The sequence below is a fragment of the Octopus bimaculoides genome, chromosome 10 (assembly GCF_046866305.1).
Source record: "Octopus bimaculoides isolate indiv1 chromosome 10, ASM4686630v1, whole genome shotgun sequence".
Lineage (NCBI taxonomy): Eukaryota > Metazoa > Mollusca > Cephalopoda > Octopoda > Octopodidae > Octopus > Octopus bimaculoides.
This window is the reverse complement of record NC_142937.1, coordinates 83541397-83564119: the sequence shown is the minus strand read 5'-3', so window position 1 is coordinate 83564119 and position 22723 is coordinate 83541397. Positions and strand designations below refer to the sequence as shown.

The window sequence follows — 22723 nt, the reverse complement described above, 5'->3', positions numbered from 1 at the left end:
ACCATCCACAAGTGTATGAAACTTCTTAATTTTGTCAACCCTGTATAGATCAAAGGCAAAGTTGACATCGGCAGAATTTTAACTTAAAATAAAACGGAACAAATAGTTCAAGTCATGTTCCGAAGTCCTAAATATTTTTTCCAGTTGAGGATGTAATAATTATTGCACAAAGCCTAAAATTTGTTGCTGTTTGTTGTCGTGGTTGGAGGTGGTGTCACATCGATGACACCGACTATTTTAACCACCCCGAAAGGATAGCCAACTTAGAAATCAGAACTCTAGGGAAAAACGTGTCTGGCGAACGGCGACCACACCTTTTCACCGTCAAGGAAACGCTGGAAATGTCCTGGCCTTGACAGATGATAGACCGCCTGCTATCAGAACACGTGCCTTGTACAAGAAGCGAAAGTGCATACGCGCTAATGTAACCAGACGGAGACTGGGACAAATAAAAATTCTTTCTGATATAGGCAGAAGTCAAACCATTTGGGGGAGGGGGAAGGGGCAAGCCGAATATATTGACCTCATAACGCGACTGGTACATTTTTTATCGGTCTCAGAGGGATAAATGGCAAACTCGACCTCAGTATAATTTGAAATCAAAATGCAAAGACGGACGAAATGCCCTGAGCATCTTGTCTAACGACTCTGCCACGTCGCCGTCTTAGAGGATATAATATTAATAATAATAATAATAATAATAATAATAATAATAATAATAATAATAATAATAATAATAATAATGATAATAATAATAATAATAATAATAATAATAATAATAATAATAATAATGGTGATGATGATGATGATGAGGATGATGATGATGATGATGATGATAAATGTCATAATGAACATTATTTACAGTATTTACATTTGAGGATATTTGTCCTCATCTTGTTTGTTGTTAACACAACGTTTCGGCTGATATATCCTCCAGTCTTCATCAAGTGTCTTGGGGAAATTTCGAACCAGGATTCCCATTCCTAAGTTTTTTTTTCGATGCTGTTATTATTATTATTATTATTATTATTATTATTATTATTATTATTATTATTATTATTATTATTATTATTATTATTATTCAGGTCTTGAAAAATATTTAACTACTGTGCTGGTCTTGTTATGTTGCGATGAAGAGTAAGAAACAGCGACGCTATTTCTCTTTCTGTCAATCTATTTCTTTTCTATGTAACTCTCTCTTTGTCTGGCCCTTTGTATGGTCCTCTTCTCTCTCTCTCTCTCTCTCTCTCTCTCTCTCTCTCTCTCTCTCTCTCTCTCTCTCTCTCTCCTACTCTCTCTTCATATATGTATGTATGTATGTATGTATGTATGTATGTATAATCTAAAGTGTAGGCGCAATGGCCCAGCGGTTAGGGCAGCAGACTCGCGGTCATAGGATCGCGGTTTCGATTCCCAGACCGTTTATTGAGCAAAAACACCTAAATCTCCACGAGGCTCCGGCAGGGGATGGTGGCGAACCCTACTGTACTCTTTCACCATAACTTTCTCTCACTCTTACTTCTTGTTTCTGCTGTGCCTGTAATTCAAAGGGTCAGCCTTGTCACACTGTTTCACACTGAATATCCCCGAGAACTACGTTAAGGGTACAGGTGTCTGTGGAGTGCTCAGCCACTTGCACGATAATTTCACGAGCAGGCTGGTCCGTTGATCAGATCAACTGGAACCCTCGACGTCGTAAGCGACGGAGTGCCAGCAATAATCTAAAATATCTCTAGTTGCCGCTACGTTCGTAAATGTGATAGAGGTGCTACGAACTTTGCTGCTATTATCGCTTCGTATATTCAAGCCAATATTGTTACGGCTGTTTGTCGGAAATTTTAGGCTTTCCCAGTTTTTTTTTTTTAATTTTTCTTGAGTGGGTTATCAGTTCCATTGTTTCCTCAGCTATTTTGTATGTGTGTGTATGTGTGTGTGTATGTGTGTGTGTGTGTGTATGTGTGTGTGTGTATGTGTATGTGTGTGTGTTCACTAATGGGTGTGTTTGTTTATGTTATTGCAACCAACACAGCGGTGATAATGTCTTCTCACCGTTCAAACACATAAGTCCGTATACAATAGAAAGTGAAATGTATACAAATATTAAAACCGAAAATATTCAAAAGCAAACTGCTTTTTCTTCACTTCAGGCTAAACGGTTTGGACGCAATATCTTTTTGAAGGTTTCTCTTAGGTAAAAAAAAAAACCCCAAAAATGCATAAACATTTCATCTTGCAAGCACTAAAACGATATCATCCAAAAATACTGCAGAGAACGAAGTGAATACGACCATTCAAATTAAACCCAGCAACAACAATAACAACAATACTAACAACAACAATAATTTTTCTTTCTACACCTACAGTAATAATAATATTCATAATCATGGTAACGATAATAATGATGTTTAACTATAATAATAATAATAATAATCCTTACTACCATAGGCACAAGGCCTAGAATTTGAGAGAGGGAAATAAGCCGATTACATCGACACCAGTACTCAACTGGTACTTAATTTATCGACCCCGAAAAGATGGAAGGCAGAGTCTAACTAGGCGGAATATGTACTCAGAACGTAAAGACAGACGAAATACCGCTAAGCATTTCGCCCGACGTGCTAACGTTTCTGCTAGCTCACCGCCTTGAATAATAATAATAATAATAATAATAATAATAATAATAATAATAATAATAATAATAATAATAATACGGCTGTTTTATTGGCCACAAAAAAGAACACAAAGCAAAAATAAATAAATAAATAAATAAATAAATAAATAAATAAATAAATAAATAAATAAAACAATAGGAGACAAAAGACAAGTGGGATTTAGCCCAAAATTTCCTGTATAAAGTTAAAGCAAGAACAGTTAACAACCAAGGAACCCCACACATCTTCGTCACCCCGACCGCCAAGGTCACCTCAGCAGCTGCCTCTCTCAAGTGTATGTTCAGAGGAGAAGACGAGCTAGATTGACACAAGACCAGCAAGTTCTGGGTGAGGTAAGTCGATCACGTCGACCCCAATACTCAACTGGTACTGATTTTATCAACCCCGAAAAGATGAAAGGCCTCAGCGGAATTTACACCGTAGAATGTTTAGACAGATGAAATAGTGCTGAGCATTTTGCGCAGCGTGCTAATGATTCTGTCAGCTCGCTGCCTTAATAATGCTTTCTACTATAGGCATAAGGCCTAGAATTTTGGATAAAGAGGCTTCCCGATTACATCGACCCCAGTACTCAACGGGTACTTATTTGATCGACCCCGAGAGGATGAAATACAAAGTCGATCTCGGTGAAATTTGAGCTAAGAACGCAGAGATGGGCAAAATGCCACTAAGCATGTTAATCTAACTTCGGCGAAATAAAAAGAAGATTGCGCAAGTAATTTTAGGAAAGTCCTCAAATTTCTTGCGAATCATTTAATGAAAATCAACACAAAAATGTAACTGAAAGGTTATTGTTATATAAAGCATAATTTCGCCAACGCCTGATATCTCATTCAGACGAGCGAAAACAAAATCAACGCTAGGAACTATAAGGAGACAGCACAGTAAGTACGTAAATTAGTTCATTACGTACACGCGTTAATGTTTATATAACCATGTATACATTTTCATTTATTAAACGATTACGTATACAATCTAATGTTTTTACAACGACGTATACAATGTTTATACAACACACACACACACAAAATTACTTGACTCAGGCGAAACAAAAGAAAAATAGTAAGAGCTTATGCAACGAACATAAAAGGACTGAATTATTTATAAATATGTCTTTAAAAAACACAACTAAGCAGTTACGCCCGGAGATAAATCTATCAACAAAAAGAAAGGAAGAAGTAAACAAACAAAGAACGAAAGAAAAAAAAGAAAACGGAAAGAAAGAAAGGAAAACCTTTTGTCTGTGAGATTCATGCATTCAGGAAACGAAAAACGTTTTCATACACGGAACTCATAGACAGTATCCTCTCAAAGGACGACCTCACTGGCTAGCTTCCTAATGTCAACCTCCAAACGAAAAGGAAAACTGAAAGATGACTCAGGATTGAACTTGGAAACATATCGTTGGGAAGCTAGCTTCTTCCCTCACAGTCACGACTGCATATACATGCGTGTTTGTGTGCGTGTGTGAGAGAGAGAGAGAGAAAGAGAGAGTGTATTACGTATGCATCTGTACATATATATATATAAACTAATAATTCCACTATGTCTGAGAAATATCAAATGACTTCCTTAGCTTTAAAATGGTGGTTATATTTACGTTTTTTCTTCATAGTATATAAACATATACAGATTTCAAAATCTGACCTTTAATTTCCTGACATAGGTTTGGCACCAAATATGTTGCCTTTTAAAAGATTATACATTTAGACTAAAATCTGCAACGTAAATGACAAAAGAAGAGTTTCTTCAGGACGAATTATTCTTTAACACCGAAGGTTGGCAGCATTAAGGTCAATCATTTTATCAAAACAGTAACGATATTCAACTTTTCACAACTTTTCTCTTTTTCTTCTCCGGATATCATATAGACATATTAGGAAACACATAGCATAAACAAGACAGCACTTACAACGTTCATATAATAACAATGATAATAATGATGATGATGATGATAATAATAATAATAATAATAATAATAATAATAATAATAATAATAATAATAATAATAATAATAATAATAATAATAATAAATTCCCGGATGCAGTACCAGGCAGTGGCTCTCATGGCTTCTGATCTTAATTGATTGGAAGTGTTATCATGTACATTGTTTTTTGTCTTCGTATAAAAAGATGGGCTGCAGCAAAATATTCTGCTTAATGCCATAGATTTGCTTGTCAGTTGTTTGGCCTTAACCAGTTGAGAATGTCCCTTGGTGGCTGACGATATGTGCGTGTACCGTCGATCTCTGTTATATATAGTGAAGGTCAGTGGGGTCCACAATTAGTCGGCTTGACAATACCTTTGAAATACCAGCATGGGATACTGGGATGTAGACAAGGCCCCCTGGTCAGTTCCTAGAGAGTATATCCGTTGTAGTGTCTTAAAAAATAACACCTAACTATTCTTTTCTAAATCAAATATTTTCACAAAATAAATTATTGACAATGTTGTTAAATCGTCAAAACTTTTGTGTTCCAAAATATACCTCGCCAATTCTATGGAGTGTCTTATCATTTCTAATGTCATATTTGCCGGCAAATACCGTAATTTCTATATATTCTGCTTTTTTCAGTTGCTCATAGCATTAAAACACCTTCCCTTTCTCTATTTCCCCATATATGTATGTGTATGTACATACATACATACAAACATAGATACACACGTACATACGTAGGTACGTACGTACATATATACACACATACATACGTTTGTATGTACGACTATCATATTTCATGCTTTCTAGACAAATCCAATTATAATTATTGTTTCTGTTCTCCACGTCACTCAGAAATGTTAACTTGGAGCTGATAAATAAAAGAATAGCGTCTTTAGTATGAAAAACTGATGGTCGTTTAATCACATTTTAGATTGTGGATTCTTTGAGTTACACTACAATACAAAAGTACAATAATATCAGTGTTTCTACGGTTACGTGCTGTATTTATAAAGATATATAACTCATTCATGTTTAGCTTCAACTAAATTTATCTTGAAGATAAACAGAGTCCATTGTTCCGATTCTATTCACATCTCATTTATTAGGAATACCATTTGCAAACGCTAGCAGACGAGGGTACACTCATGCAGACATGTACTAATGGCACATACATGTACTCATATAGACACGTGTTAGAGCATTTAGTATGACTAGTTGTCGTAGAAACAGGTATAAACGCCAAAGATCACAAATGTAATCTTGGTGTACACACTAACATTTCGTTTCATATTTTAGTATGATTGTTCTGTTATTTCACTGCACTTCTGGCTAATTGAAATGATAACTAGATGATTAGAATGTAGTGTGGAAGGTGTTGTTGATAGAGTAGATACTATGAAAGTCTGTCTACTTGAAATATTTAAACTCGTTAGTCGCTGTCAGAGACAATTGTAAAATCTTATTTTGGTTAAAATCAACATAATTGATTTTTGTTACAATCAATCTTTTGATAACAAACATTTTTGATATTAATACTTATCCAACAAACACAGTCCTTGACGTCTTTGAGAGAAATGGAAGCAAATAATTTTCTTTTCCTCCAACGATATTATTGTCTAGAAGTTGTCAGTTTAGATCAAATAAGAGAATTTTAATGAATATAAAACACATCAACTTCTCATAGTCCCACCTGCTTTCAAAGTTACTAATTATATTTATTTTATTATGTCGCTGGAAGACCCACTAACAAAATATTTTGGCATATAAGTTGTCTTAAAGCTAGTCTCTTGATTTTTTCATTCATCACAACGTAAGTGACGTCATGTAACTTCAACAAGTTATTGATCATAAGCATTAATCTATTATTATTTCAGCCAATATTTAAACCACTGTATAGTTTAGCTAATAAGGAAAGCCTCCCTGAAATTACTTTTTATTGTCTTTAGAAAAACACCTGTCATAGGTAATCTAGTCTCTACTTCTTCCTTCCTTTCAAGACAAGGTCTCATCGAACCATGTTTTGTTTCGTTTGTGTTTAGATGAGTGTTTCCATGCCAAACTGAGTTACAGGAATGTCACCTAAGAATTGTTTTACAGGCGGATACCTTTCCAGTCGCTAACCCTTATTTGTTTCTCGTGTCATGGATCTCTCATTTCAAACCTCTTCTAATAAGTTCAAGTATAATAGATACATCATAGATATTTAGATTTTTATTTTTATCTTTATTTATTTATCTATTTATTTTTGTTTCAGTCATTTGACTGCGACCATGCTGGAGCACCGCCTTTTGTCGAGCAAATCACCCCAAGATTTATTCTTTGTAAGCCTAGTACTTAGTCTATCGGTCTCTCTTGCCGAACCACTAAGTGACGGCCATGTAAACACACCAGCATCGGTTGTTAAGCGATGTTGGGGGGGGGGGGACAAACACAGATACACAGACATACACACACACACACACATATATATACGACGGGATTATTTCAGTTTCCGTCTACCAAATCCACTCACAAGGCTTTGGTAGGCCTGAGGCTATAGTAGAAGACACTTGTCCAAGGTGCCACACAGTGGGACTGAACCTAGTATGCAAGCTACCTAGCACACAACCACTCCTGCACCTGTAAACATTTCTTATAAATTCAGCGTGAAAAAGAATATCTATGGACAACTGCTTCGAAATCTACAACTCTTGTATACTCATTGTAAATTCATACAAATTCATACAAATAATCTTTAGTGCACTACAGAATTCCAATCTGCAAAAGCTAGTATTTTCAAGCAAAGAAAGAGATTGACGGCCACGAAGTTTACAGATACGATCTGTTTGTGATACAGTATAAATAGGCAAAGTTTTCTTTAAGTTTGCTGTGTAACAATCATTGTCGTTGTTAGCCAAACCCCAAGGACAGAGCTTTTATTTCCTTGTTAGAAACCAGTAACCTCACTATATAACTAATACTAATAAATAAAAATAAAACACACACACAAACACACACACACATACATATATGCATAAATATATACATAAATGTATGCACAAACATTCATATACTCATAGTCACATGTAGACATACAACATGTAAATATAAAATGCTGGTACGCTTTGGAAAACTGAAACCTGATAAAACCTATGGTTTTCTGTGTTTCATTCAACACAACCAGTTCCAGAGATGAAAATAAGTAAGAATCTATTCGTTCTGAACTGGTGCCTATTTATGGAATACAATATTCGGAATTTTTGTTTGCCAGCGAACACGAAAATAATACATTGGTTACAATAAATGATTGACATTGGCAAACTCGACTCGCTTCTTTGCAACACTTTACAACAATACGATTCTGTCAATCCTCTGCTTTTAATAACAATTTCTGTTAGCACAAAGCCAATGTTTGTTTTTATTTTATTTTAGGGGGAGATTAGTCTATACCATCAACCCTAGTATTTTAGCCTTGAAGGATGAATGGCAAAGTTTACCTCGGCAGGATTTTAACACGAATACAGGGTGCTGGAGCGAATAACAAACGAATTTTTGGTATTGGTTGTCTTAATCTAATCCCTAGGTATTTGTACAAAGATCCCCTCTCCAACTAGATCTGATAAAAAAATGACTGGAAAGTCACGGGTGGAATGTGTTCTCTCAGAGATTATCTCGAACAACAAAAACAACAGCAAATGCTTATATAAAACTCTGTTATTTTATTTCCGATCGATTTTCAGTAGACTTCTTCAAAAAAATTTTATTTACTTTTTTAAAATGTAATTATATTTAATGTAATTTTATTAAATTTAATGCTTTAATGTAATCTAACATATTTTTTTTATTATTTTTTCCATGAATTATTTGTTATACTTCAGATGAATGCCAGCTTATGATATAATTAGTTGTGTATTTACTTATTTACTTATTCAATATAATTATTTGCAATTTTCCATTACTATATTAGCTTTCCTGTATTTTCTTTGAAATATATTCTAAATATCATTTTGAAATATTTATCCTATATTATAAAATATGTTGTGTACAAATCTCTGTAAACACAAAATACCAGAACGAATCAATGAATAATCTTTTAAATGGTCGAGTGATCTTCCAGAAATAGCAGCCAAATTTCGTAATTTTCTATCAAAATAAGAAAGGATACATTGAATAATGTAATTCTAAGTTGGAATGCATTTGTTGTAGATCTGGTTGATCAGAAATAATGTAACGGACATTATATATATATATATATATATATATATATATATATATATATATATATATATATATATATATATTGCAATATATAATTGCCAACCAAGAATGGTGTTCTATACGGAGCAGTGCTACTGACGTTTATAGCCCCTTCCTGGGACTAAAAAAAGTCAGTAACACTGTCCCGTATAGGACGCCATACTTGGTTGGTAGTTATATGTTATGATTCCGTATTGCTACTGACTTTTCCATGTTTCTGACACTCGGAAAAAATGGAAAAGTCTTTCACGTTTCGAGCCTATGCTCTTCGACAGAAAGGAATAAGAGAAAACAAACAGAGAAGATGAAAAAAAAACGTGTTAAGTTCAGTGGTCCAACATGGCGATATATATGCATATGTGTGTGTGTGTGCGCACACACACACACACACACACACACACACACACACATATATATATATATATATATATATATATAGAGAGAGAGAGAGAGAGAGAGAGAGAGATAGATAGATAGATAGATAGATAGATATATATATATATATACATATATATATATATATATATATATATATATATATATATATATAATATATACGTATATGTATATATGTATATATATATATATATATATATATATATATATATATGTGTGTATACATATATATAATGTATATATATATGTATACATATATATATATATATACATATATATGCATATATATATACACATATATAGACATATACGTATATACATTTATACACACACACACACACACACACACACACACATATATATATATATATATATATATATATATATAAAACAAAAATGAATTATAATAATTTCCTTTGTTCTGCGTTTCCTTTCTCCGAGTTAGCAGGAAATTTCAGTAAATTGGGAATATTTTATGTATGGCGTTCAGTACAAACCCCTTTAATTTAATTATCTAAATTTGTGTCTTTGGTTCAATTGAGTTATTTCTCTTAGCTGATCTTAATTCAACTTTGAAGGAAATCATCAGATGTGACATTGTTGTATCGTTGCTTTCAACTGGATGTCCCTCTCCGCCCCTCTCTATCAATAATGACGGTGATGTTAACACATGTTACACATCTTAAATGGAAGCAAAGAAACTGATGACGATTGAAAATAAGTGAATCAGAAGAAACTGATGATGTTGATATGCGCGTGTGTGAGTGTGTGTGCGTGTGTGTCTGTGTGTGTGTGTGTATATATGCATGTGTGTGTGCGTGCGCATGCGTGCATGTGTGTAATACATCAGAGCCAGAAATCCGAAAAACAATTGTCACCCATCGTAGTATTATTTGTTCTGTATTGAACTATAAGCAAAGCTAGGAATCTGTTGGAAACCACTAATCTAGAGCTATGTTGTTTAGTAAGTAGACCATGATGGGATTTGAAAACTGAAAGAGGACGAAACAAATACCACAAGGTATCCGTCTAACGCTCTTACAGTTTCGTCAATCAACTCTCCTGGCTTGAGGCTTTTTTTATCGGACCAGAATCAATGAAAAGGAAAGTAGACCCTACAGGCATTTGAAATTTTTAACTACATGATAATTATAACTAGATTCTAGTTTATATGTAATTTAGCAAAACAATACCTAATATGGTTATAAGCAGAGAAATAACTTTTATTCAGTTTGTATGTACAAAAATAGGCACACACATACACATACATATACACATATAGTATTTTTTGCTATATACGCGTGTGTAATTCATTAACATAATAATTGTCCTCATCATTAAGAATGCAATTTTGATTAATTAAAATTTATTGGCTTCCTACTCGTATACCAACACTATATATACATATATGTATGAACGAAAGTAGATAGGTAAGTATGTATACATGTGTCTACCTATATATATATGTGTGTCTTTCTCTCTCGCTGTGTATGCGTGCGTATGTGTATGTGTTTGCGTGTGTGCGTGCGTGTGTGCGTGCGTGTGTGTGTGTGAAATATTTTTTATTGAATCTGTGGACTGTAATTGCCATTACTTATTGAAAATCCGTTTCAAAAATGCGGCGTGAGTCGTTTGATCTTTCCTAATTTATGCTAGTGAAAATTTCACCTTTGTTGAAAATAGCATTTGTGTCACATGAAAAAAATGGATTCTTTTTTTTTTTTTTTTTTTTTTTGAAAGATGTCTTACATTGCGACGAGATGGATGAATCGTTAGCACGCCGGACGAAATGCCAAGCGATATTTCGTCTGCCGTTACGTTCTGGGTTCAAATTCCTCCGAGGTCGACTTTGCCTTTCATCCTTTCGAGGTCGATAAATTAAGTACCAGTTACGCACTGGGGTCGATATAATCGACTTAATCCCTTTGTCTGTCCTTGTGTGTCCTCTCTATGTTTAGTCCCTTGTGGACAATAAAGAAATAAGAATTGTTATCACGCTAGGTGAGATGTTTAGCGGTATTTCTTCAACCTTCACGTTCTGAGTTCAAATTCCGCTGAGGTCGATCTAGCCTTCCATCCTATCGGTGTCAGTAAAATAAGTACCAGTTGAATACTGTGGTCGATTTAATCGACTTAACTCCTCCTGGTTATGAATATAAAAAAAACTGCATCCCTGAAGCTATGTCGATCTAGTGTGGTAAAGTAGGCTCATCAAACTAGTATGATTTGAATCTCATATTGACGACCTCGACATCGGACATGATTGGTGAAGAGAACATGCTGGGGTCTTCGTTCTGCAGAGGACTAAACATAGGCAACCCAATCCAATTTTACAGGGCAGACTACAGTTCGTATCACCTAGAAATGTGTGTTTTCTGTGTTATATTCCAAATTCTTGCCCACTAGCGAGATCATGGCAACTATATTCGCTTCAACTAAGGATTGACACTAAATTGTACACTTATCTCAAGCTTACCTCTTTCTCTACAGCACTATTTGTTATCATAATGGCTCTATTATTAATCTCTTACTAAGACCCAGTGGGACCCAGGATTTTAACCATAATAGTTTCAAGCATGGGCAGAAGGTCAGAATTTGGGGGAAGGATTTAGTGGGTGATTCTAACCCCAGTACTGGGCTGAATTTATCCACCCGGACCATCAAAACGATAAAAGCAAGCTTGACACGATTGGAATTTAGATTGTAAAAACCTAGAATATATACCGCACGTCATGTTGTCCAATGCTAAAATGATTCTGCAAATCCACTACATTTAATAACGGTTTGTAATTTTGCCACAAGGCCAGCAATTAGAGACCGGGGTAGAACCAACCAGCTGTAGTACTTGGCTTGTATCTTATTTTCTTTTATTTCATTAACGCCTGAGAAATGAAAGGCAAATTAGACTTCTGTGGAATTTTAAATCAAATTGTAAAAATCCGCTAAAATTACCGAAATTCATTTTCTCGACCTTTCAACGATTCTTTCAAGTTTCCGCATTATTAATTCTAATCAAAGCACAAGTTCAGTAATTTTGAGAGGCGGAGTATCAATTGATACTCTCGAATTCAGAAATTGACTGGTATTTTTTTTTTTATCGAACCTGGAAGGATGGAAAGCAAAGTTTACCTACGTAATGTGCCAGAAGAAACCTGACAAGGCATTTTACGGCACTCTGTTAATTCAGCCAATATACCCAACCTGATGTTTCTACCAGATTTAACCGTAATGTAGATTTAGTCAACATTTTTAAACAAATTTTCATGTATTTGTGAACAATAATGCTGTTGCAACCGTGCACTCAAATAGAATTCTAGCAGCCGTTCACTTGTGCTTGAGAGTAGATTTTGAGAAACGTGGTTTAATGCTGCTAGCCCTGTTCATTAATGTCTTAATCGTTTTCATCACACTAATGTGCTCCAGTAATGCATGTTTAGTCGTGTCATCTGTGCATTCACGGAGTAACGACATAATATTGATGTTTTCTGTATCAAAGATGAAAGATTCCAGTAAAATGAATACCGAAAAAATAGAAAATCAATCAAAAACAAAGAAGGTAAAACTATAACTTAAAATATAACGGTAGCTAAAATGACGCTAAAATATTCTCACCCATATGACACGTGACTTGTGTGAAGCATCCATTTGAATTGCTTATCTAAAAGCTTTATTTAGAATCGGTCGTGTAACTGTGTGTTTTTATTGACATATTCCACTTGTTCTTTAAAAAAAAGTAAAACTGTAATGTATTAGCTGCTATTTTCAGTATTTGCTTCATTTTTGGCAAAATTTCCATCACTTAGATCGCATTCTAGAGGCGATGAAGAATGGCGTTTAAACCAACTAATAGTAAAATACAACTAAACAGTGGGTTTGGTTACATGTTTTCTTTTTCAAAAGAAATATGAATCAAACATGTATGTAAATAATGAGCTTAGAAACAAATGTGTATGTAACTGTATAAATACACGAATAGCATGTACATACTGGCGCATAAGTATTTTTCGCTTTTTCGCACTCTCTGTGTATTGTGTGTGAGTATTTGTGTGCATGTGTGTGTGAATGAGTAGGTGTGTGTGTGTGTGTGTGAATGAGTAGGTGCGTGTATGTCCATGCGTGCTTTTGTCTGTGGAGAGAACTGTAGACAGATATTGAGAGCAAGAGACTAAGAAAGATTGAAAGTCAGACGTTTCTCATTAATATATGTGTGCTTATGTCATGTATGTCGTGCTTGTGCTTGTGTGTATGTATGTGTGCTTTGTTAGAATGTGTGAGTGGGTGGAAGGGACTATTGTGAGACACATGAAAAAACATGTTTTGAAATTGCTACACGTAGGTCTATATTCATAAAACAAACAAAAAACGCTGAACAAATATGAAGATTAATGCCAAAAGCCACATAAGAGTACAACATAATCAAAACAAATAACAGACATACGTTTGTATGTGTGTATGCTGACACACATAGACATTTAATAGAAGCGTAAATCATAACTTATGTTGTCCTTTAAGACTGTTCATTCCTCTTACAATGTCTTTTTCATACATAATTTTGGAATAAAAATAAACCTGTGTTTTGTTTCGTTCCGTTTTGTTTGGTTTTGGTTTTTACCCAATGGGAGCAAACCATACATTGAAAGAGGGCTTGGCTAGTATTAACAGAGGTAATTGCCAAGGAATGCAGCACGAACGAATTCAAAGACACGGTATTAAGGATTGTAATGATGCTGACGATATGAAAATGTGAAAATGTACGTAAATGTGTGTTCCCGTTCTGGCAGTTGTTGCTGTCTAACATCTAACCTATTCAAATAAAAGCAGTCTTATTATTGAAGAAGTTACAACCATCACCACCACGTTAGTTTCAGGGTGTGTGTTGTATATCATCATCATCATTATCATCATCGTCGTCGTCGTCGTCGTCGTCATCATCATCATCATTTAACGTCCGTTGCCCATGCTGGCATGGGTTGGACGGTTTGATAGGAGCTGGTAAGCTGAAGGGCTGCACCAGACTCCAATCTGATTTGGCATGGTTTCTACGGGTGGATGCTCTACCTAACGTCAACCACTCTGGGAGTTTGATACGTGTTTTCGCGTGCCACGGGCAGGGTGCCACGGGCAGGGTGCCACGAGCAGGGTGCCACGGGCAGGGTGCCACGGGCAGAGTGCCACGGGCAGGGTGCCACTTGCGTGACACCAGTATCTGCCACAACTACGATTTTACTTGGTTTGATGAGTCTTCTTCTCAAGCACAGCAAATCGCTCAAGGTTTCGGTTATTTGTCATATATAAAAAAAAAATTCTGCTTCCTTAGTCATAGTTGTATGGTGTGGTTTGAGGAAGATTTAGTCCTCTATGGGACCGCCACATTTAGTTGGCAATTATATTTTACGATTCCATACTGCTAGTTTACTTCTCACTCAGAGATTTAATATTGCGTATATATATATATATATATATATATATATATATATATATGCCATGAGAATTTATCACATTTTAAAAGAACGTGCTGTTGGTGGTGTCTACTCTGCGAGTGATGATCGTAAAACAGAAAACATTGATTCAATGACAATATATCCTTAAACTCTCTCTCATTGTAGTAACATTGTAAAAAGAAAATTTTACATAGAATTCTAGCGTTTCATTTTCACAATCATTCATTTTTAGCATCTCAACAAATGAATTATCTTTCTGTGATAATAGCCTGAATTCCGTATTTTTTACGCTTGTACACCAGACGTGTATCTCTAGTAAGATAATTTGTTATACACAATACAGTTGGGCTTGTTATGTTTTTTTTTTTTTTGCCGATACGTTAGCAAAGTAGCGGCAATGGCAGAACATTTAGAGTGTCGGTAACACTGTCATATGGTAGCTCTTCAAGATTTATATATTCAGAGTTCAAATCCCGCTGCAGCAAAAATAAAGTCTTTCATCTATCTGTTCCGATAAAATAAAGTACGAAACAAGTACTAGGGAAGAAACCATCCCCTTTCTTCAAAATTGCTGGTCTTTCGTTCCAATGAAAAACAGTTATAACTAGGCGTAGGAGTGGCTGTGTGGTAAGTAGCTTGCTTACCAACCACATGGTTCCGGGTTCAGTCCCACTGCGTGGCACTTTGGGCAGGTGTTTTCTACTATATCCTCGGGCCGACCAAAGCCTTGTGAGTGGATTTGGTAGACGGAAACTGAAAGAAGCCCGTCGTATATATGTATATGTATATATATGTGTGTGTGTGTGTTTGTGTGTCTGTGTTTGTCCCCCCAACATCGCCTGACAACCGATGCTGGTGTGTTTACGTCCTCGTAACCTAGCGGTTCGGCAAAAGACGCGATAGAATAAGCACTAGGCTTACAAAGAATAAGTCCTGGGGTCGATTTGCTCGACTAAAGGCGGTACTCCAGCATGGTTGCAGTCACATGACTGAAACAAGTAAAAGAGTAAAAGAGTAAAGAGTACTGTTTTTCTAAGTAGAACAGAAGTCGTTCTTGATTTATCATCCTAAAAGTGCCAACTTTGGCCTTTTTATTTAACGTTTCTTGTATCTAGGATTATATTATCCATCGGCTCATCGATCTACGTTTATAAAAAGCTCATATTTGATTACCATTTGTCTTGCTTGCAACAGCAAGCAATTTGATTGCCAACGTATTAAACTCCGTCGTTAAGTCTTGCTTTCTCTTAGTTATCATTGTTGATGACAATGCCTGGAATACTATAATCTGTTTTTGTAGGTTTTTATTCATGTTATCCCATATTTATCACAATTTAGAAATATACTTACAATGGTTTTTGAGTGCATATCTGAGAAAATTTTAAAGAATTCGGTTTAAACAAACAGCATGATAGTAAAATAAAGGATGGATTACGAGGGAGGAATATCTATTTTGTAACTGATAACATCTCACAATAATCAGAATAAAATCGATAATTTTATGTAGTTATGTGTGAGTGAACTATAGCGTGTTCCTTTCTACGCTTGTGTAATGCAGTCGTGTATTTCTATATAATATACCAGTACACAGAGAGACACGCACAAACCATGTAGAAACAGGAAAATGAACGGAAAGTTGATATTTGTATGCATTTATGATGTTTGTGAATGTATGCACATAGATAGATAGATAGATAGATAGATAGATAGATAGATAGATAGATAGATAGATAGATAGATAGATAGATAGATGCGTAAACAAATATTTCTTTTCTTTCTAAATATTTTTCGTCACTATAAGTCGTGATATTGGAACTGAGGAAAAGATATACCGCAGATATAATATTTAAATAATCAGAAAATATTATCAAGACTATTACATTCTGCAAACAGAAATTGACTTGAAAATATTTGTGATTTTCAACTAAAATACTCAAATATAAATATTAAAGAAATTTGTCGTTGCATAAACGAATTATAGAGGGCGAAGGGAACATAACAGAAAATAATTCCAAAATATAATGAATGTAAAGCAAAAAATTTTAAAAATCAGTGAACTCACTTAATTGAAGAAAGAGGTTGTTAGATATTAATTAAATAAAGATAACACTATCAATATTGCGCTTGCTTCATATCTATCTATCTAGCTATATATATACACCCCCACATGCAGCTATATACATATATATATGTAATATGTGAGTATTTATGTCTGTTTATTAGGTCCATACCTTCATCCCCGTTATGGTATATATTAAGTATCTACTCATCATCTTGTATTTTTTCTATATCTGTTGAATTCTTTTCTTTCTACAAAAGTATTATTTCCTACTCTAGGTACAAGGCCAGACATTTTAGGGGAAGGGCCAGTCAATTAGATCGACCCCAGTACGCAACCCATAGTTAATTTATCGACCCCGAAAGGATGAAAGGCAAAGTCGACTTCGGCGGAATTTGAACGCAGAACGTAAACACAGACGAAATACCGCTAAGCATTTCGGCCGGCGTGCTAACGTTTCTGCCAGCTCGCCGCTTTTTTCTACAAAATATTGCATGTTATATATGTATGTATTCATGCATGTATATATATATATATATCTTTCTTTCTTTCTTTCATTCTCTCTCACATTTTCTATCTCTAAATCAATATATATATATATATATATATATATATATATATATATATATACACGTACACACACTCACACATATATTCATAAACGTATATCTTTCTACATACATAGAAATGTATATGCATAAATGTATATATATATATATATATATATATATATATATATATATATATATATATATGCATGTATATACTTATATTTGTGTGTGTGTGTGAAATATAATCACGATATCATCTCTTAAATACAATTATCTTTTTTTTTTTCAATGTTCCTCATGTATGATTTTATTTTCTTTGTTAGAATTAAATTAGAAATTTTAAATTTTCTGAAAATTAAGTACGTATGACGTTGTGCTGTAAGATGTGATTCAAGAATTTGTGTCTGTTTATGTTGTTTCTATTGTTGTTATGGTAGTTCTTGTTGTTGTTGTTGTTATTTGTGGTGGTGGTGGTGGTGGTGATGGTGTTAGTCGTGGTGGCGATGATGTCTTATTTTTTTTCTCCATTTATGTAGTAGCTTAACCGAATTCTAAAATAGTCTGTCGTATCTTATGCATTATATTCATACTTAATGTATGATTCATTATAATCTTGTTCTTCTTCGTTTTGAAATTATTTTCAGATAGGCTGGCATTTACTATAGCAAAATTCCAGCTGAGGTATCGACTGTAAACCAGGAAGCATTCGGAGACGGCGATTTATTCATCAATTTACTTCTATTCATCAATTCGAACACAGTGTGCTGTACTGCAGTCATAAGGCAAACACTGGTGTCAACAGATGCTGGGAGATAAAGGAAGTGCCTGGTTAGATGGCCTGACGTGATAATTAGATCCCCGAAAGGATATAAATCAAGACGAACAGTATAAAAGTTTGTTATCCAGGAGATGAGCCAAGCGGAATGTCTCCCGCTATGCATACGTAAAGTCAAACAAAACTAATCCAAGTTCAAATAAACAAGCTCTTGTATTTTACTCACACTTGGTACAACCACCAAACAAATTGCCTTCCGGTATTTACTTACGTCTCTTTATGTTCTAAATTTAAATAACATCGACGTAAATTTTGTCTTTATCCCGAGGTTGATTTAATCAATTAGTTCTCAGAACCACAAGTTTTCTTTGCTACTGACAATTGCTAGTAATCATTAGTATGCACCAATGGGTGGATAGTCATTCTATCTTAAGAAAAGTTGAGTAGAAATGAATATTTTGATTGTTATAGCAATCGTCTAATATATAATACTTTATTGATACAAAAATAATTGGTGAAAGCTCATAAAATATTAGTGTATTAAGGTTGTTCTTTCTTTTTTTTTTTTTTCATTCACTGGAAACGAAGATTTTGGATTTCTTCGGTTACAATCCTAACAATAGCATTTTGTAATTATTTTTACCCCGGCTAAGGTCAACTTCATCTCTCATCCTTTCAAGGTTGATGAAATAAAATACCAGTCAAATACTGAAATCAATGTTATCAACTAACCCTCCTCCCGTAAGTGCTGCCAGCTTCGTGCCTAAATTAGAAACAAAATTTCCCTTCAGCCGAATTTAAATTTTATTTTGTTATAAACAAACTAAAAGCAAAATGTTAATGGAGAAACATACGAAAGAGACCTTACATCTGATAACAGCCAAAAGTCTGAACTGACTAAATCAAGTGTTGAATATTTAGAATAGTTTCAATGCTTTTTTAGTTCTACTTTCTTCATTTAGCAAATTGGGGCATAATTTTTTATTCAAAATAACTATTTGTTTAATTTTAAAATTCACTTGTTCAGTAAAACAGTTGATGTCAATTTCTTAAATTGATATTAACCTGAGAATATTGAAAGCCCCAAATTACACTAGATGTCTTATAAACTATAGAATGGTAAATTGGAATAACGTTACTTGGAAAATAATTAGTATTTTCTTTCTTCTGTCCTTATTCACCTACACATCTGAAATATATTTGATGAAACAAGATTTCATTGGCCATCTGTATGCAGAGTAAGTGGGAAATAAAAATAAACTGCAGTGTATTATTGAATGAGATTTAGTGGTTAAACTGCAAAGTACTAGTAACATAATTCCATTTCCGGTCTTTGACTCGGTTTTCACAGAAACCTGGGAAATATATAAGAAACATATTTATCGTATTATGTAATAATTGCTAAGGTTACTTTGTGCGCAATTTAAATAAGGAATGTAAAAAGTATTTAGCTAAAGTTGGGTAAGATGCACATAATAAAGACATAGAACATAAAATAGCACGCAAATGTTACCAGAATTTTGCTTATTCAATGAATGGCATGGAATTAATATTAAACATAACAGGCATCAATCTAAGGCAAAAAGGGAAACTGTGTACACTGATGGAGTTCGAACACCTTTTTAACGTTTGCTTGTCGGTATTGACTGCGAGCTGGCAGAAACGTTAGCACACCGGGCGAAATGCTTAGCGGTATTTCGTCTGCCACTGCGTTCTGAGTTCAAATTCCGCCGAGGTCGACTTTGCCTTTCATCCTTTCGGGGTCGATAAATTAAGTACCAGTTACGCACTGGGGTCGATATAATCGACTTAATCCGTTTGTCTGTCCTTGTTTGTCCCCTCTGTGTGTAGCCCCTTGTGGGCAGTAAAGAAATAGGTATTGATTGTACTACTGAAGACTTAACATTTATTCTGAAATAAAATACTATACTTTTTCCCTACCATTTTTGTAACTTTACTGAAGCAGTGAGCTGGCAGAGTCGTTAATACGCCGCATAAAATGCTTAGTGACATTTCGTCGGTCTTTATGTTCTGAGTTCAATTTCCACCGAGATCGACTTTATCTTTCAGCGTTTCGAGTCAATGAAATAAGTACCAGGTGAGTACTGGGTCGATTTCCCTCCTCTCTCAACATTCCAGGCCTGATACCTACGGTAGAAAGGATTATTGTAACTGTACTGATAATTCTTCAGTGCTAGAAGAACATGCTAATCTACTAATGTCCAACACGTGACATATCCCAAAATTAGGTATATTAAGTTGCACGTTCAAATAGAAGAGATGTGCACTGGGAAAACCGAATCACCGTGTTCACTCACTCTTTCTTTCTCTTTCTCTCTCTGTCTCCCTCTCTCTATCTATCAATTTCACTTCACTGACGTCACTTATGACAGCCCCTCAAGTTTATTGATTTTCTCCTAGCGCCGTTTTAAATGTTAATTGAGTTTTTGTAATAGCAACCTCATATCTATGTATGTTCAACTAAATGTGATCGTGGATGCAAAATCATAGTAAAGACACAAAAAATTGGCCAGTAAGTCGGGTTCAAATATTTGTGTTCTCTCTGCAATATTACTTGGAACTCAGAAATAATTCAATTTATCACAACTGTCTCTTTAATTCAGCGTTTGATTCAAGCACTAAAAGTGTAAAGAACAAATGGCAACCAAGCTGTGACTCGTGAGCCGCATACAACGCTTACAGATACTATATGCAAATCTGAAGATATTGTTTGCCAATGTTATTTCTCCCACGATATCATTAACAACTAATAATCTGAATTTTAAAGAGTTAACCGCAAAATGGATGATGGATAAAAACCATAAAAAGATTAATCCCTTAAAATGAATAAAACTTTATACTGGTATATTATTCTTTATATTTCGAATATAGTGCGTGCGTGTGTGTGTGTGTGTGTGTGTGTGTGTGTGTGTGTGTGTGTGTGTGTGTGTGAGTGAGTGCATGTGTGTGTATATATATATATATATATATATATATATATATATGTATATATATATATATATGTATGTATGTATGTGTGTGTGTGTGTGTGTGTATGTGTGTGTGTGTGTGTGTGTGTGTGTGTGTGTGTGTGTGTAAATGAAGGCTGTGATCTGACAGACAGAATACTTAACGGTATTTCATCCGTTTCAACGTTCTGAGTTCAAATTTCACCGAGGTCGACTTTACCTTTCAAATAGCAAACTAATATAATGGGAAGATTAGGAATTGCAGTTGCAGTTGTCCTGCATATATGTCAATGTGTTCATTGAGATATATCTGGCGATATTGTGGGGCAAGATACCTGTTGACTGTGGACCGTACATCTTCGTCTGATTACATTCTTCTTGATCCTATATAGTTTTTATGGCAGACCGAGCATTTGATTACATTTGAACCTCAACACGAGTACGACTCAATAAAGAGGCCTCATTCATCGAAAAATATAAGCTGGAATTAAATATAAACCCAATAGAAAATAGAAGATTCATCCCACCTATTGAAAGAGTCAAATTTAGACCAATATCAAAAATTACAGATTTACCTCCCTTTTATTGAAAAATACCTTTGTTACTAATTATCACCCGCTAGCAAACAAAACGTCTAATTCAGAATTTCATCCAAGACTCAAAATTTTAAAGGCAATAGCGAAACCGGTTATTATGTTTGAAGGAATAAATCTCATTTCGTACAATATTCTATAATACTTTTGCTATTGTGATTCTAATATATTCCTTAATCCTGTAAAACAAATCTTCTGAGTTTTTTCTTTCCGTATATATTCAACCATGTGTAATCACCCACCAAATATTCGTTTTTCAAATATACATACATATATATGTGTGTGTATGTGTGTGTATTTATGCATGTATATATATATTAAATGTTTATATGTGTGTGTGTGTGTATTTACATGCATACACATACACACGTGACCGCGCACACACATATATGTCTATGTATATATACATGTGTGTGTGTTTTGACTGAGTGTATAAGATATATATATATATATATATATATATATATATATATATATATATTGCGGTTCTTGAGCATAAAACAAATATCATATGTAAAACTTCTTATCAAACAACTCGACTATTCCTGATATAGAACAACGATGATTGAATATTCTGTTACACCTACATATGCTTCTGAAGAATGTGAAATTGAATGAAAAACCGAAATAAAAATATAAAAACTAGAAGGTGAGTGGGGAAAGAGATGCAGACTAAGAATGGGTCTCAATTACAAAATTAACAAAAAGACACTATCTAATGTTAGTTTCTTTTGGTTTTTGCAATTTGAGTTTCAAGCAATATATGTGGTGAAAATGGTGTACTGATGAAATATTTTGGAAAGGTGGGGAAAATGACAAGTAAAAAGGGAGGGAATAGAGCAATAATTCTTCGTTTTCTTTGGAGGATAACGTAAGAGAGAGAATCCATTCAGGAATGAATTCAATTGGTTCTCTATCCAAAAGGAAATAAACTTACTGATCAAAGAATCAAAGGTTAGCGGGGAATAGTGACCGCGGGGGAAATGCTTTTGTTTTCAGTTAAATATAGTTAGTATGAAAAGGTTTTATGTATTCATTTAAGACACAAAATCACGTCACACACATACGCATACCTATATAGTATACGTATGT

The 22723-nt window shown here is 34.4% G+C and overlaps 1 protein-coding gene across 2 annotated transcripts in view; it reads right to left on the bottom strand.

The window, feature by feature from the left end:
- LOC106871598 (transient receptor potential cation channel subfamily A member 1) overlaps nt 1-22723 on the bottom strand; it is a 203134-nt gene that overhangs the window by 1094 nt on the left and 179317 nt on the right. The window lies entirely within an intron of this gene.